Below are 8,158 nucleotides of genomic sequence, written 5' to 3' on the forward strand. Positions count from 1 at the left end.
CATAAGATCCGTTAAAGTGCGAAGACACTTGATCCGGTTTATTGTCAATGAAACATGGTCCTAGCTTCCCATATCAATGTCTACAGTTAGACTAGCACATGTATGCCCATGACAATAGATGCAGCTCAGTGAATGGCGGGACTTTCCATTCCCCCCTCGGCTGGCCAAAGACACTCCCTCTGAGAAATCTCGTTATACTCTGATACAAGCAAGTTACATATTGCCCCTCTGATGTAGCCAGGTGCCACCTTCTGACGTATCTAGGTGCTGTCCATTACCTTGTACATGTTGGTTAGAGCAAAATGTCTCCATCCATCATTGTTGTCATCCTGACCTTATCTTTAAGATGGGTCAGCGTATCCCTGTTATCTTTGGGGAATGTGTTGGTATCAAGGTGGTCTGGTACCACCCTACTAGAATGTGTTTTCATATGTATTCTTGTGCTTAGTACTACTTAGGAATGTGTGTTTCTGAAATATCAGCCCTGTTCTTGCCAGATTCTGTAAGCAGGCCCTGCCTCTAGTCACAGCCTGACATTGCTTTATATTAACAAAGTTTTGATGCCTACTTTAGCCCAGGCCTTAGATTGTATACCAGGCCTCTGATACAAGGACTTATGTTTCAGGCCCTCTTCCTACTACATACGTATCTATAGAAGTGTCTGTGTCTGTGTGTGTGTGTGTGTGTGTGTGTGTGTGTGTGTGAAAGACAGAGAGAGTTTATAAAAATAAATCTACCACATATGCACTGGCAGTAGGCATGTGGTAATCATAGCAATAAGCCATAACAGGTTGTGTATTAGTAGACTGTTCATACACATCTCAGATACATTTCATCATTGTGCTTTCAACCACCTAAGATGTATGCCAGAAGCCTACTAATGCATACTTAGTAGTGGTTTGTTGTCATAAAATAGCTCACGATGCATATATTTAACTTATTTTATTTTTAAATAGCATTTTTGAAGGAAGGGTGGTTATGTAATATATGTATTTGCAATTTTCAACTGAAAGATTTTTTCCTCATGAAATATGTCTAATTTCCCAGAAAATTTCAACTTTTTATCAAAAATCCAAATTCCCCAAAACCAAAAACTTTCATCTGAAAACTGAACATTTTGTTCGGTAATGCTGCAATAATGCCACATGGGAGCTGAAGTTCATTGGCTTCATGGTCCCATTCTCTTCTTTGGGCCAGGCTTCACAGTGGGACTACATCTCTACATCATGGTGAATGGCACATTCTTCTGGCTCACAGAGGCAAATGGGGGCATAATTACAACACCCATAAGCTAAGTTCCCTCTAAGATGCACAGCTGAGTGGCCATGCAGCTGCCTATTAAGCCCCACACAGGGGCTCAGGGCTGCAGCGGGGAGAGGCACCTCACTCCCAATGCAGACATGCTGCGGCGGGGAGAGGTGCCCCTCCCCACTGGCCCCAGCGCAGACCTGCCCCGAATTTGCCACGGAGGGGGGAGAAGAGCCCCTCCCCGGGCTAGGCCCGTCGGAGCTGATGGGGAGAGGAGCCCCTCCCTTGGCCCAGCCTGGCCCAGCCGGAGCTGCTGCAGCTAGGGAGAGGTGCCTCTCCCCCGGCCCCGAGCTGCTGCGCCGCGAGAGGGCTGGGGAGAGTCCTCTCTCCCCACCACAGCCCTTGGGCATCCTGCACCCCAAATCCCTCATCCCTGGCCCCACCCCAGAGCCTGCATCCCCCGTGCTCCAACTCTCTGCCTGAGCCCGCTCCTGCACCCTGAACCCCTCATCCCTGGCCCCACCCCAGAGCCTTCAATCCCTAGCCAGAGCCCTCACCCCCTGCACCCAACCTCTTCCCCAACCCTGAGTCCCATCCTGCACCCTGAGCCCCTCATCCCCAGCCCCACACCAGAGCCTGCACCCCCAGCCAGGGCCCTCATCCTCCCCACACCCCAACCCTCTACCCCAGCCCTGAGTCTCATCCCACCCCCTGAATCCTTCTGCCCCACCCCCATTACATGATATGAATATGACACATCACCTTCATATTGGTGCACATAACAAAATTCATTCCGCACATGGATGTAAAAAATTAGAGGGAACACTGTCCATAAGTCATTATAGCAGTGTGTCTGAACAGAAATTTTTCAATTTCAGTTTATTTTTGTCACTTGAAAAGTTACACTTTTCTGTGGGGGGAAAAGGTATTATTTTGTGACCAGCTCTATCCCATTGATTTTAATGGGACTGCTCAATGTAGTAAAGTTAAAGTACATATGTAAGTGTTTATAGGTTCAGGGCCAATATGCAGACAAACTATGTTCACTCTATATGTGACTCCAATGGGTGCCATTTTATAAAAGAAATAAATTTGTGAGTCATCTTTCTATCAGTCTAGTCATTTAGTAATTTCATCGAGTGATCAGGAATGGTTTCTATTATCATATTTTTTGCTTTTAGTTCAAAATATAATTTACGTTAGGACAAAGAGTAGGGATTGTGAGATCATACAGAATTGCTGGCAAAAAAACAGAAAATAATTGCCTAGCTGACACCAGCAGTCACTGTTTGAAAGGGGACCAATGGCTTTAAAAGAAAATATTCTGGACTTTTTCAGAATGATGAGATTTACTTAGGAGCATTTTTATCTGTTCTGTGCTAAGTATGAGCTAGGACTGTGGATGAGAGGGTAGAACTGAATATCATTTTGCTAGTCTTACTCATGATATTCTAATGTCTTCTCTTTCATGGCCATACTTCTCCCTCTGCTCGCTTTCAGTCAGGGACAAAAGATTTCAAGAATTGATATTTTGTCAGTCTCTAGTAAACCCTTCCCCCTCTCATTCATATATAAAACTTCTTCTTGCTATGTCCCCTGTGTTTCATTTGAGTGTCGCCTTACTTATTGTGAGACAATAATGCATTGAATGATTTCTCATGATAGTGTGTGCACTGGCATATTATCTTGTTGAACTATTCAATTAAATATGATAATGTTGAGCACATTGACATAGTTAAATGAGCAATTCACTGTGAAGTGCAGAAATATTTAGAAGTCATCTTCATGCTTGCAAATAATCTATTTTATTTAAAAGATTACTTCAGGATTCAATGAATCATATGTCCTTGCAAACACAAAAACATGGCAACATGTGGAACACAACTTCAAAGTCCGAAAATGTTGGCTCTTTAAAATGTCTAGGCACAAAATTTAATGACTAGAAACGAAGGATAATACCTGACTATATGGGTAATAAATACAACAACAAGAGGTATGTTAGACTAATCCTGAAAATATAAAATAAAGGTATAAACAGCATTTTGGACCTGAGTCCTGTTGTAATAATTGGGCCTACAAATTTACTCTAATTGTGAGCTCAAGTGTAAAAAGTATGAGGAAGTTCAAAAGATGTCACAATAACCTGTAATAACAAATGCTGATGAGCAAAGATATGAAAATGAGGCAGAAAAATTGAATTAGTCTAAACAAAAAGGCCTACTGATATAACTTAAGGACTGTGTTAAGATCATGACTGGAAATCAAGCAAATGTGGGTCTGGAAATCAATGAACCAAAATTGGTGTGTCAGAAACAAGGTCTACATGCTGGACAAAACAATAAGGGAGTGGGTTATTCCACACATCTTTCCATTTTGGTTCCTTAAAGACAGAGTTTTGGGGAAAATATGGAAGAACAGATGGAGGCTACTAAAGCAAGCTTCACCATCATGGCTGCCACCCCTACCATCTTCTGGGACCCCAGGCCTTTGTCATCCTAATTTTCAGACCAAGCCAGAGAGAGGGACCCAGATAACATAATCACCTCTGCTGCCTCCAGCTGAATCCCAAATACTACCTGGGACAAAATGGGATCAGACTTTAATAACAACAGTAGCAACAACAGCTCCAGCTCATCTCTACTAACTTATCTTTTCCCTAAAAGGAAAGGTATTACCATCTTTGATACCATCTAAGAGACTATCAAACAAGGGCATTTTCCTTTTAAAACCTCTCTCTAGCTAAAGGAAAAGGGAACAAAGAATATTGTTAAAATGAAAGCCTTAGTTAATTCTTTACATTTCAAATGCTTTAACTGTTTTTCCTTCTTTTCGGCATCTTTATTAAAAGGTTAAAATGATGTTTAAGCAGGCTGAGGTCTCTGTATATTAAACCTCGAACCTTGTTTAACATTGGATACTGGCTGGGTTATGTTAACATATTTGGCCCACTTGTTCCTGCTCAATTAATACAACAACCTTTCTGTTCATGAGCAAAGTTAAGCTAGTTCTGTTTAGCATGACCATGATTGTTCCTCTGGAGAATGCTCCATCACAGAAAGTAAAGTAAGACAAATAAGAAATATTTTTCTCTTACTTGTAGTATTGAAACAGGGATCTCTGAGGTAATGTTAAACATAGAAGTCCACTGAAGTCTATGGGAGTTTAGCCATCAACTTCAGTTGGGTCAGAATTTCACCCTGTCTATACCAACTGCATGTATGTGTTTAATGTCATGTTAGTTAACATGACTCCTCAAGGTCATGTTCTGAGAAAATATTTTTTTCCATTGAAGACAAACCTTTTGAAGCTTAATGAAAAACTTAAGCAAACTATGTGGTGCATGCTCAGTACGTGATTTTCAAATGCCTATAACTAAATCAAATCAAAATCAATTGTCTCGAGAACACTGTTTTGGACTTGTGCGTAATGCTATTTCCCTGCCATATTTAAACCAAAATTTGTTAACTCACTCTCCACATATTCAGAAAGGATGAGCTGTTTTCCTTCAAACCTTTTTTTTTTAAAAGAAGAAAACAACAAACAAAACCAAACAAATAATAATAAAAAAAACCCTCAATAAAACCAAACCCATCTTTGGGCAAAAGCAAACCTGGAAAATTTCAGCTTGAGAGATTAAAGTTTCAGGAAGCAAGGAGTAACTGATAACAGTGAGTTAGAGTAGAAACTGTTAGGTAATTTTATATGTAGCTGTTGCACCTACATAAGCACATAAGAATGGCTGTACTGGGTGAGACCATCTTCCAATAGGGGCTGATGCCAGCTGCTTCGGAGGGAATGAACAGAACAGAACATGACAATTATCGGTGATCCATCCCCTGTCATCCACTCCCAGCTTCTGGCAATTAGAGGCTTAGGGACACCCAAAGCATGAGGTTGCATCCCTAACAATCTTGACTAATAGCCACTGAGAGATAAGTTCATGGAGAATAGGTCCAATTCTGTTTTGAGCTCAGTTATATTTTTGGTGTTCACAACATTCCCTGTCAATGAGTTCCACAGGTGGACTGTGTTTTGTGTGAAGAAATACTTTCTTATGTTTGTTTCAAACCTGCTGCCTATTAATTACTTTGGGTGATCCCGGTTCTTGTGTTATGTGAAAGGGTAAATAACACTTCCTCGTTTACTTTCTTCACACTGTTCATGATTTTATGGACCGCTATCATATCTCCTGTTAGTCATCTCTTTTCTAAGCTTAACAGTCCCAGTCTTCTTAATCTCTCCTCATATGGAAGTTGTTCCATACCCCTAATAATTTTTGTTGCCTTTCTCTGTACTTTTTCCAATTCTAATTTATCTTTTTTTGAGATGGGATGACTAGAACTGCACACAGTATTCAAGGTGGGGGTGAATCATGAATTTATATAGTGGCATTATGATATTATCTGTCTCATTATCTATCCCTTTCCTAATGGTTCCTAACATTCTGTTAGCCTTTTAGACTGCCACTGCACATTGAGCAAATGTTTTCAGAGAGCTATCCACAATGACTCTAAGATCCCTTCCTTTAGAAGGAACAGTCAATTTAGACACCATCATTTTGTGTATAGTTTTCCAATGTGTATTACTTTTGCATTTATCAACATTGAATTTCATCTGCCATTTTGTTGTCACCCAGTTTTATGAGATTCCTTTGTAACCCTTTGCAGTCAGCTTTGGACTTATCATACTACTTGGGTATTAATTATTTTACTACCAGAGGACCACTGTATGGAATTTAACTGGCAGACATTTATTGGTAGAGCTGCATATTGGAATGAACCCAAAGACCACCTCGTTTTGTGTTTCACGAAAAAGGGTAACATTTTCAAAAGGGCCTAAGTGACTTAGGAGCTGATGTCCTGTTTTCAGAAGTGACTTAGCCACTTAGGGGTCTAAAACTCATTGAAAATTAATAGGACTTAGGCTGCTAAATGCTTACATCACTTTTTGAAGCTGGGATATAGATTCCTATGTCACTTAGGCCCTTTTGAAAATGTTGTGCAGACTCAAATCTCAGAACAGGTTTATTGAATGGTTCAAGAATATGGACTGTGTTATGGTTTTGTAGAGGGCATGGAAATTTGTAGTTTAAACATAAAACTATGTGAACCTTGATGTTTTCAACTGACTTTGGTTGAAGGCTTTTTTTCAAACCTCAAATTCAAAGTGGAACTCCTGGTGTGGTGGGACACGTTCATATAACTCCAGCTAAGTGAAACCTTTGAGTTACACCTGGTTTTATTCCCCATTCTGTGTTCACTATTCCTCAGACACAAAGCACATTTTCTAGTGTATGGGATTCAGGGTAAAGGATTATCATATCATCCAGTTTTCCAAGTGTCAATCCCATGAGTAAAGCTTAAACCTTAACTTATATGTTTTCTCAGCCATAATAGCACATACAGCTTGTTTCCTCTTTTTGTGTTTAGGATGGAAAAAATCCTCTCAGTTGTTACTATAATGTAATTCACTTTTTGACCATTTGGCCACATATTAGCATTTCTGTGACACTGAAGCCCTTTCTCCACTCCATATTCAACAACCCTAGTTCCACTACAATCTTTTCTAGTAACACATTCCCTGAAATGAATTTAGGGCTAAGAATCTGCTCTTGCTGTAAGTTGAAGGTTATGCTAAACTACAGGAATATGCTGACATCATTCACTCCACATATGACCTCTGCATGAAGTCTGATAGAAAAATGTTTCTCATAAATACATGCTGAAAAGAGAAAACAAAGTTGCAAACAACCTTTGGGATATGAGGCTTTCTTGAGGAGCGGGAAAAATCTAGTCATACTGTAGATCGTACAACTGGAAGTTTTCATACAATGGAGCTCACGTCAACAAAGGTTGTGCTTGTCAAATGAAGAGACCTGTTAGTGCATCTTCTGTACATGCAACTAAAATTCTACAGAAATGATATACGGTGAAGCTCTTTATGATTTGTATTATCCCAGCACCTAGGAGCCTTAGTCGTAGACCGGGACCACACATCCTTTTACCATTTTTTTTTCAAGTTGCTGTCTTTCAACTTAATATTCTCATGTGCTTGTATTGTGAGCACCTTTAACTAGAAGTGCCTGATTTCTCTTTGCTAGCCCATCATTATTTTGTATACCCCATCATAATCACTTTTAGTTTTCACGCCCAGTTCCAATTTTAATATACCAAACTTAAAGATATTTCATGAAACAAGAGATCTCTGAAACATATGCCCATGAAAGGAAGAGGTTCAGTAAAGATTAAAGTGCTGGTACAATATGAATATTATATTATTAAATATTTAGTAACTGAGCACACATAAACATAAACAACCAGTATAGAATAATAATTATACAGTATAAGTGGAAAAAGAAGTACAATATCACATATGCATTTTTAAAAAGTTAATTTATAATAATGGGGAAAAAAAGATAGTAGAGTACAGAAAGAAAGATGATGCCAGAGGAAGAATACCGAAGAGGCTAGTGATGGCTGCGATTTTAAAATTTCTACTAGAAATGAGTTCAAACTCTAAAATTTAGATTTGGATTTTGAATATCCCAAATTTCAAGTGTGTTTGGATGTAGAGTTTTGTTCATTCCTACATCTAGTTACACACACAATAGCTATATAGCATCAGTAGTCAATACACGAAGTATGATTAAATTACAACATACAGGTACTTAAAAGAGAACTCTAGACTTTTTTTTCATAAAGATCAATGGTAACATTTTTAAAAGTGCCTGAGTGACTTAGAAGCAAGACTAAGCCCCATTTTCAAAAGTGACTTAGGCACTTAGGAACCCGAGTCTCTTTGACTTTCAATGAGAGACTTAGGGGGAAATATTCAAAGGCACAAATGGCAATTAGTGTCTACTTCCCTTTGACTTTCAAAGAGTTAGGGGCCTACCAAACATTTGTGCCTT

Source organism: Chrysemys picta, chromosome 3, assembly GCF_011386835.1.
Source record: "Chrysemys picta bellii isolate R12L10 chromosome 3, ASM1138683v2, whole genome shotgun sequence".
NCBI lineage: Eukaryota > Metazoa > Chordata > Testudines > Emydidae > Chrysemys > Chrysemys picta.